The following is an 8,522-nucleotide window of genomic DNA, read 5'->3' on the forward strand; positions in this document are numbered from 1 at the left end:
CTCCGTTTGATATTCTTTTTCTGCAAAACTCTGAAATAGGCAAAAAACAGCAATTTTGGGCTGGGCCTCCGGTTAATAGGTTAGTCCCAAAAATAATGTAAAAGTGTATAATAAAGCCCAATAATGTCCAAAACAGAATATAATATAGCATGGAACAATCAAAAATTATAGATACGTTGGAGACGTATCAGTAAACTATTCACACATCATCGGAGAGGCTATTGTGTTGATGTAGAAGCCCTCCGTGATCGATGCCCCCTCCGGCGGAGCTCCGGAAAAGCCCCCAAGATGGGATCTCACAGGTACAGAAGGTTGCGGCGGTGGAATTAGGTTTTTGGCTCCGTATCTGGTAGTTTGGGGGTACGTAGGTATATATAGGAGGAAGAAGTACGTCGGTGGAGCAACATGGGGCCCACGAGGGTGGAGGGCGCGCCCAGGGGGGTAGGCGCGCCCCCCTACCTCGTGCCTTCCTGGTAGCTTTCTTGACGTAGGGTCCAAGTCCTCTGGATCACGTTCGTTCCAAAAATCACGTTCCTGAAGGTTTCATTCCGTTTGGACTCCGTTTGATATTCTTTTTCTGCGAAACTCTGAAATAGGCTGAAAAACAGCAATTCTGGGCTGGGCCTCCGGTTAATAGGTTAGTTCCAAAAATAATATAAAAGTGTATAATAAAGCTCATTAATGTCCAAAACAGAATATAATATAGCATGCAACAATCAAAAATTATACATACGTTGGATGCGTATCACTAGGAAACTTAACCATCTTTGATTAACGAGCTAGTCTCGTAGAGGCATACTAGGGACACTCTGTTTGTCCATGTATTCACACATGTACAAAGTTTCCGGTTAATACAATTCTAGCATGAATAATAAACATTTATCATGATATAAGGAAATATAAATAACAACTTTATTATTGCCTCTAGGGCATATTTCCTTCAGTCTCCCACTTGCACTAGAGTCAATAATCTGGTTCACATCGCCATGTGATTTAACATCAATAGTTCACATCGTCATGTGATTTAACACTCTATAGTTCACATCGCCATGTGACCAATACCCAAAGGGTTTACTAGAGCCAATAATCTAGTTCACATCGCCATGTGATTAACACCCAAAGAGTACTAAGGTGTGATCATTTTTTGCTTGTGAGAGAGGTTTAGTCAATGGGTCCGCCACATTCAGATACGTATGTATTTTGCAAATTTCTATGTCTACAATCCTCTGCACAGAGCTACTCTAGATATTTGCTCCCACTTTCAATATGTATCTAGATCGAGACTCAGAGTCATCCAGATCGGTGTCAAAGCTTGCATCGACGTAACTCTTTACGACAAACTCTTTATCACCTCCATAATCGAGAAATATTTCCTTAGTCCTCTAAGGATAATTTTGACCAATGTCCAGCGATCTACTCCTAGATCACTATTGTACTCCCTTGCCAAACTCAGGGCAGGGTATACAATAGGTCTGGTACACAGCATGGCATACTTTATAGAACCTATGGTTGAGGCATAGGGAATGACTTTCATTCTCTCTCTATCTTCTGCCATTGTCGGGCTTTGAGTCTTACTCAACTTCACACCTTGCAACACAGGCAAGAACTCCTTCTTCGACTATTCCATTTTGAACTACTTCAAAAACTTATCAAGGTATGTACTCATTGAAAAAACTTATCAAGCGTCTTGATCTATCTCTATAGATCTTGATGCTCAATATGTAAGCAGCTTCACCGAGGTCTTTCTTTGAAAAACTCCTTTCAAACACTCCTTTATGCTTTCCATAAAATTCTACATTATTTCCGATCAACAATATGTCATTCACATATACTTATCAGAAAGGTTGTAGTGCTCCCACTCACTTTCTAGTAAATACAGGCTTCTCCAAAAGTCTGTATAGAACCATATGCTTTGATCACACTATCAAAGCGTACATTCCAACTCCGAGATGCATGCACCAGTCCATAAATGGATCACTAGAGCTCACACACTTTGTTAGCACCTTTTGGATCGACAAAACCTTCTGGCCGCATCATATACAACTCTTCTTTAAGAAATCCATTAAGGAATGCAGGTTTGACATCCATTTGCCAAATTGCATAAAATGCGACAATTGCTAACATGATTCGTCCAGACTTTTTAAGCATCGATACAAGTGAGAAAATCTCATTGTAGTCAACACCTTGAACTTGTCGAAAACTTTTTTGCGACAATTCGAGCTTTGTAGATAGTAACACTACTATCAGCGTCCGTCTTCCTCTTGAAGATCTATTTTATTATCTATGGCTTGCCGATCATCGGCCAAGTCAACCAAAGTCCATACTTTGTTCTCATACATGGATCCTATCTCAGATTTCATGTCCTTAAGCCATTTCGCGGAATCTGGGCTCATCATCGCTTCCTCATAGTTCGTAGCTTCGTCATGGTCTAGTAACATGATTTCTAGAATAGGATTACCGTACCACTCTGGTGCGGAACGTACTCTGGTTGACCTACGAGGTTCGGTAGTAACTTTATCTGAAGTTTCATGATCATCATCATTAACTTCCTCACTAATTGGTGTAGGCATCACTGGAACTGATTTCTGTGATGAACTACTTTCCAATTCGGGAGAAGGTACAATTACCTCATCAAGTTCTACTTTCCTCCCACTCACTTCTTTCGAGAGAAACTCCTTCTCTAGAAAGGATCCATTCTTAGCAACAAAGATCTTGCCTTCGGATCTATTGTAGAAGGTGTACCCAACAGTTTCTTTTGGGTATCCTATGAAGACGCACTTCTCTGATTTGGGTTTGAGCTTATAAGCCTGAAGCTTTTTCACATAAGCATTGCAACCCCAAACTTTAAGAAATGACAGCTTAGGTTTCTTGCCAAACAACAGTTCATACGGTGTCGTCTCAACGGATTTAGACGGTGCCCTATTTAACATGAATGCAGCTGTCTCTAATGCATAACCCCAAAACGATAGTGGTAAATCGGTAAGAGACATCATAGATCGCACCATATCTACTAAAGTACGGTTACAATGTTCGGACACACCATTATGTTGTGGTGTTCCAAGTGGCATGAGTTTGTGAAACTATTCCACATTGTTTTAATTGAAGGCCAAACTTGTAACTCAAATATTCGCCTCTGCGATTAGATCGTAGAAACTTTATTTTCTTGTTACGATGATTCTCCACTTCACTCTGAAATTCTTTGAACTTTTCAAATGTTTCGGACTTGTGTTTCATCAAGTAGATATACCCATATCTGCTCAAATCATTTGTGAAGGTCGGAAAATAACGATACCCGCCGCGAGCCTCAACACGCATCGGACCGCATACATCGGTATGTATTATTTCCAATAAGTCAGTTGCTCGCTCCATTGTTCCGGAGAACGGAGTCTTAGTCATCTTGCCCATGAGGCATGGTTCGCAAGCATCAAATGATTCATAATCAAGTGATTTCAAACGCCCATCAACATGGAGTTTCTTCATGCGCTTTACACCAATATGACCTAAACGGCAGTGCCACAAATATGTTGCACTATCATTATCAACTTTGCATCTTTTGGCATCAATATTATGAATATGTGTATCACTACGATCGAGATTCAATAAACCATTCACCTTGGGTGTATGACCATAGAAGGTTTTATTCATGTAAGCAGAATAACAATTATTCTTTGACTTAAATGAATAACCGTATTGCAATAAATATGATCCAATCATATTATGCTCAACACAAACCCCAAATAACATTTATTTTAGGTTCAACACTAATCCCGAAGGTAAAGGGAGTGTGCGATGGTGATCTTATCAACCTTGGAATCACTTCCAACACACATCGTCACCTTGCCCTCAACTAGTCTTTGTTCATTTTGTAACTCATGTTTCGAGTTACTATCATAGCAACTGAACCAGTATCAAATACCCAGGGGCAACTATGAACACTAGTAAAGTACACATCAATAACATGTATATCATATATACTTTTGTTCACTTTGCCATCCTTCTTATCCGCCAAGTATTTGGGGCAGTTCCGCTTCCAGTGACCATTTCTTTCGCAGTAGAAGCACTCAGTTTCAGGCTTGGTTCTAGCTTTGGGCTTCTTCATGGGAGTGGCAACTTGCTTGCCATTCTTATTGAAGTTCCCTTTCTTTCCCTTGCCCTTTTACTTGAAACTAGTGGTCTTGTCAACCATCAACATTTGATGCTTTTCTTGATTACTACCTTCATTGATTTCAGCATCACGAAGAGCTCGGGAATCGTTTTCGTCATCCCTTGCATATTATAGTTCATCACGAAGTTCAAGTAACTTGGTGATAGTGACTAGAGAACTCTATCAATCACTAGTTTATCTGGAATATTAACTCCCACCTGATTCAAGCGATTGTAGTACTAAGACATCTGAGCACATGCTCACTGGTTGAGCTATTCTCCTCCATCTTGTAGGCAAAGTACTTGTCAGAGGTCTCATACCTCTCGACTCGGGCATGAGTCTGAAATACCAATTTCAGCTCTTGGAACATCTTATATGCTCCGTGTCGTTCAAAATGTTTTTGAAGTCCCGGTTCTAAGCGGTAAAGCATGGCGCACTAAACTGTCAAGTAGTTATCATACCGAGCTTGCCAAGCGTTCATAACGTCTGATCTGCTCCTGCAATAGGTCCATCACCTAGCGGTGCATCAAGGACATAATTCTTCTGTGCAGCAATGAGGATAATCCTCAGATCATGGACCTAGTCCGCATCATTGCTACTATCATCTTTCAACTTAGTTTTTCTCTAAGAACATATCAAAAATAAACGGGGAGCTACATCTCGAGCTATTGATCTACAACATAGTTATGCAAATACTATCAGGACTAAGTTCATGATAAATTAAAGTTCAATTAATCATATTACTTAAGAACTCCCACTTAGATAGACATCCCTCGAATCATCTATGTGATCGCGTGATCCATATCAACTAAACCATGTCCGATCATCACGTGAGATGGAGCAGTTTTCAATGGTGAACATCACTATGTTGATCATATCTACTATATGATTCACGCTCGACCTTTCGGTCTCAGTGTTCCGAGGCCATATCTGCATATGCTAGGCTCGTCAAGTTTAACCCGAGTATTCTGTGTGTGCAAAACTGGCTTGCACCCATTGTATGTGAATGTAGAGCTTATCACACCCGATCATCACGTGGTGTCTCGGCACGACGAACTGTCGCAACGGTGCATACTTAGGGAGAACACTTATACCTTGAAATTTAGTGAGGGATCATCTTATAATGCTACCGACGTACTAAGCAAAATAAGATGCATAAAAAGATAAACATCACATGCAATCAAAATATGTGACATGATATGACCATCATCATCTTGTGCCTTTGATCTCCATCTCCAAAGTACTGTCATGAACTCCATCATCACCGGCATGACACCCTGATCTCCATCATCTTGATCTCTATCAACGTGTCGTCACATGGTCGTCTCGCCAACTATTGCTTTTGCAACTATTGCTATCCCATAACGATAAAGTAAAGCAATTATAAGGCGCTTGCATCTTATGCAATAAAGAGACAACCATAAGGCTATTGCCAGTTGCGATAACTTTAACAAAACATGATCATCTCATACAATAAATTATATCACATCATGTCTTGACCATATCACATCACAACATGCCCTGCTAAAACAAGTTAGACATCCTCTACTTTGTTGTTGCAAGTTTTACGTGGCTACTATGGACTCCTTGCAAGAACCGTTCTTACCTACGCATCAAAACCACAATGATTTTTTGTCAAGTGTGTTGTTTTAACCTTCAACAAGGACCGGGCGTAGTCAAACTCGATTCAACTAAAGTTGGAGAAACAGACACCCACTAGCCACCTGTGTGCGAAGCACGGCGGTAGAACCAGTCTCATGAACGCGGTCATGTAATGTTGGTCAGGGCCGCTTCATCCAACAATACTGCCAAATCAAAGTAAGACATGTTGGTAAGCAGTATCACTATCGCCCACAACTCTTTGTGTTCTGCTCGTGCATGTAACATCTACGCATAGACCTGGCTCTGATACCACTGTTGGGGAACATAGTATTTTAAAATTTTCCTACGATCACGCAAGATCTATCTAGGAGAAGCATAGAAACGAGCGGGGAGAGTGTGTCCACGTACCCTCGTAGACCGAAAGCGGAAGTGTTTAATAACGCGGTTGATGTAGTCGAACGTCTTCGCGATCCAACCGATCCAAGTACCGAACGTATGGCACCTCCGTGTTCAGCACACGTTCAGCTCGATGACATCCCTCGATCTCTTGATCTAGTTGAGGCCGAGGGAGAGTTCCGTCAGCACGACGGCGTGGTGAAGGTGATGATGAAGTTACCGGCGCAGGGATTCGCCTAAGCACTACGACGATATGACCGAGGTGTGTAACTGTGGGGGGGGTACCGCACACGGCTAAGAGATCAACTTGTGTGTCCTAGGGTGCCCCCCTCCCCACGTATATAAAGGAGGGAGGGAGGGAGGAGGAGGCCGGCCAAGGGTGGCGCGCCCAAGGGAGGGAGTCCTACTCCAAGTAGGAATCGCCCCCCCCCCCTTTCCTATTCCTACAAGGAGATGGGGGAAAGAGGAGGAGGAGAGAAAGGAAAGGGGGGCGCCCCCAACCCCTAGTCCAATTCGGTTTGGGCTTGGGTGGGCACGCGCCTCTACCTGGCTACTGCCTCCTCTCTTCCACTAGGGCCCATGAAGGCCCATTAACCCCCCGGTACTCCGGAAAATACCCGATACACTTCGGAACCATTTCGGTGTCCGAATATAACCTTTCAATATACCAATCTTTATGTCTCGACCATTTCGAGACTCCTCGTCATGTCCGTGATCTCATACGGGACTCTGAACAAGGTACATCAAAACACTTAAACTCATAATACGAATCGTCATCGAATGTTAATGGTGCGAACCCTATGGGTTCGAGAACTATGTAGACATGACCGAGACATATCTCCGGTCAATAACCAATAGCGGAACCTGGATGCTCATATTGGCTCCTACATATTCTACGGAGATCTTTATCGGTCAAACCGCATAACAACATACGTTGTTCCCTTTGTCATCGGTATGTTACTTGCCCGAGATTCGATCGTCGGTATCACCATACCTAGTTCAATGTCGTTACCGGCAAGTCTCTTTACTCGTTCCGTAATGCATTATCCCACAACTAACTCATTAGTCACATTGCTTGCAAGGCTTATAGTGATGTGCATTACCGAGAGGGCCCAGAGATACCACTCCGACAATTGGAGTGACAAATCCTAATCTCGATCTATGCCAACTCAAGAAACACCATCGGAGACACCTGTAGAGCATCTTTATAATCACCCAGTTACGTTGTGACGTTTGATAGCACACTAAGTGTTCCTCCGGTATTCGGGAGTTGCATAATTTCATAGTCATAGGAACATGTATAAGTCATGAAGAAAGCAATAGCAATAAACTAAACGATCATAGTGCTAAGCTAACGGATGGGTCTTGTCCATCACATCATTCTCTAATGATGTGATCCCGTTCACCAAATGACAACATATGTCTATGGCTAGGAAACTTAACCATCTTTGATTAACGAGCTAGTCTAGTAGAGGCATATTAGGGACACTCTGTTTGTCTATGTATTCACACATGTACTAAGTTTCCGGTTAATACAATTCTAGCATGAATAATAAACATTTATCATGATGTAAGGAAATATAAATAACAACTTTATTATTGCCTCTAGGGCATATTTCCTTCATTAGGACCCCGCTGCCATGAGAGGGTAGGACAAAAGATGTCATGCAAGTTCTTTTCCATAAGCACGTGTGACTATATATGGAATACATGCCCACATTATATTGATGAATTGGAGCTAGTTCTGTGTCACCCTAGGTTATGACTGCTACATGATGAATATCATCCAACACAATTACCATTGCCTATCCATTTCCTATGAGCTTTTCACATATTGATCCTTGCTAAGTTACTTTGCCGTTGCCACTGTTACAATCACTACAAAACTACTTCTGTTACTTTTGCCACTGTTACCGTTACTTCCATACTACTATGCTACTAAATACTTTGCTGCAGATATTAAGTCTTACAGGTGTGGTTGAATTGACAACTCAACTGCTAATACTCGTGAATATTCTTTGGTTGCCCTTGTGTCGAATAAATAAATTTGGGTTAAATACTCTACCTCGAAAACTGTTCGATCCCCTATACTTGTGGGTTATTAGGAATCCTGTTGTATCTCTTACTTTAGGAGTCGGCATTCCTGAGTGGTGTGCTTGGGCGAAATCAAATTGCCCTCCTCGTCTTTCTTCATATGGATCTAGCAGGGTTGATCGAGGATGTCACTCTTCGGGGTGACTTGCTTCTTCCCCTTCCAGTCTTTCTTCTGCTTTTGGGAGCCTTTGCATTTGCCTTGGCCGGCCAGGGCTGTAGCCTCAGCACTCCCTCCAGCCTTAGCTTTCTGCTTGTGCTTCTTGCCCTTTATGTTATCCGACTGATG

The sequence above is a fragment of the Triticum aestivum genome, chromosome 3D (assembly GCF_018294505.1).
Source record: "Triticum aestivum cultivar Chinese Spring chromosome 3D, IWGSC CS RefSeq v2.1, whole genome shotgun sequence".
In the NCBI taxonomy this organism is placed as follows: Eukaryota; Viridiplantae; Streptophyta; class Magnoliopsida; order Poales; family Poaceae; genus Triticum; species Triticum aestivum.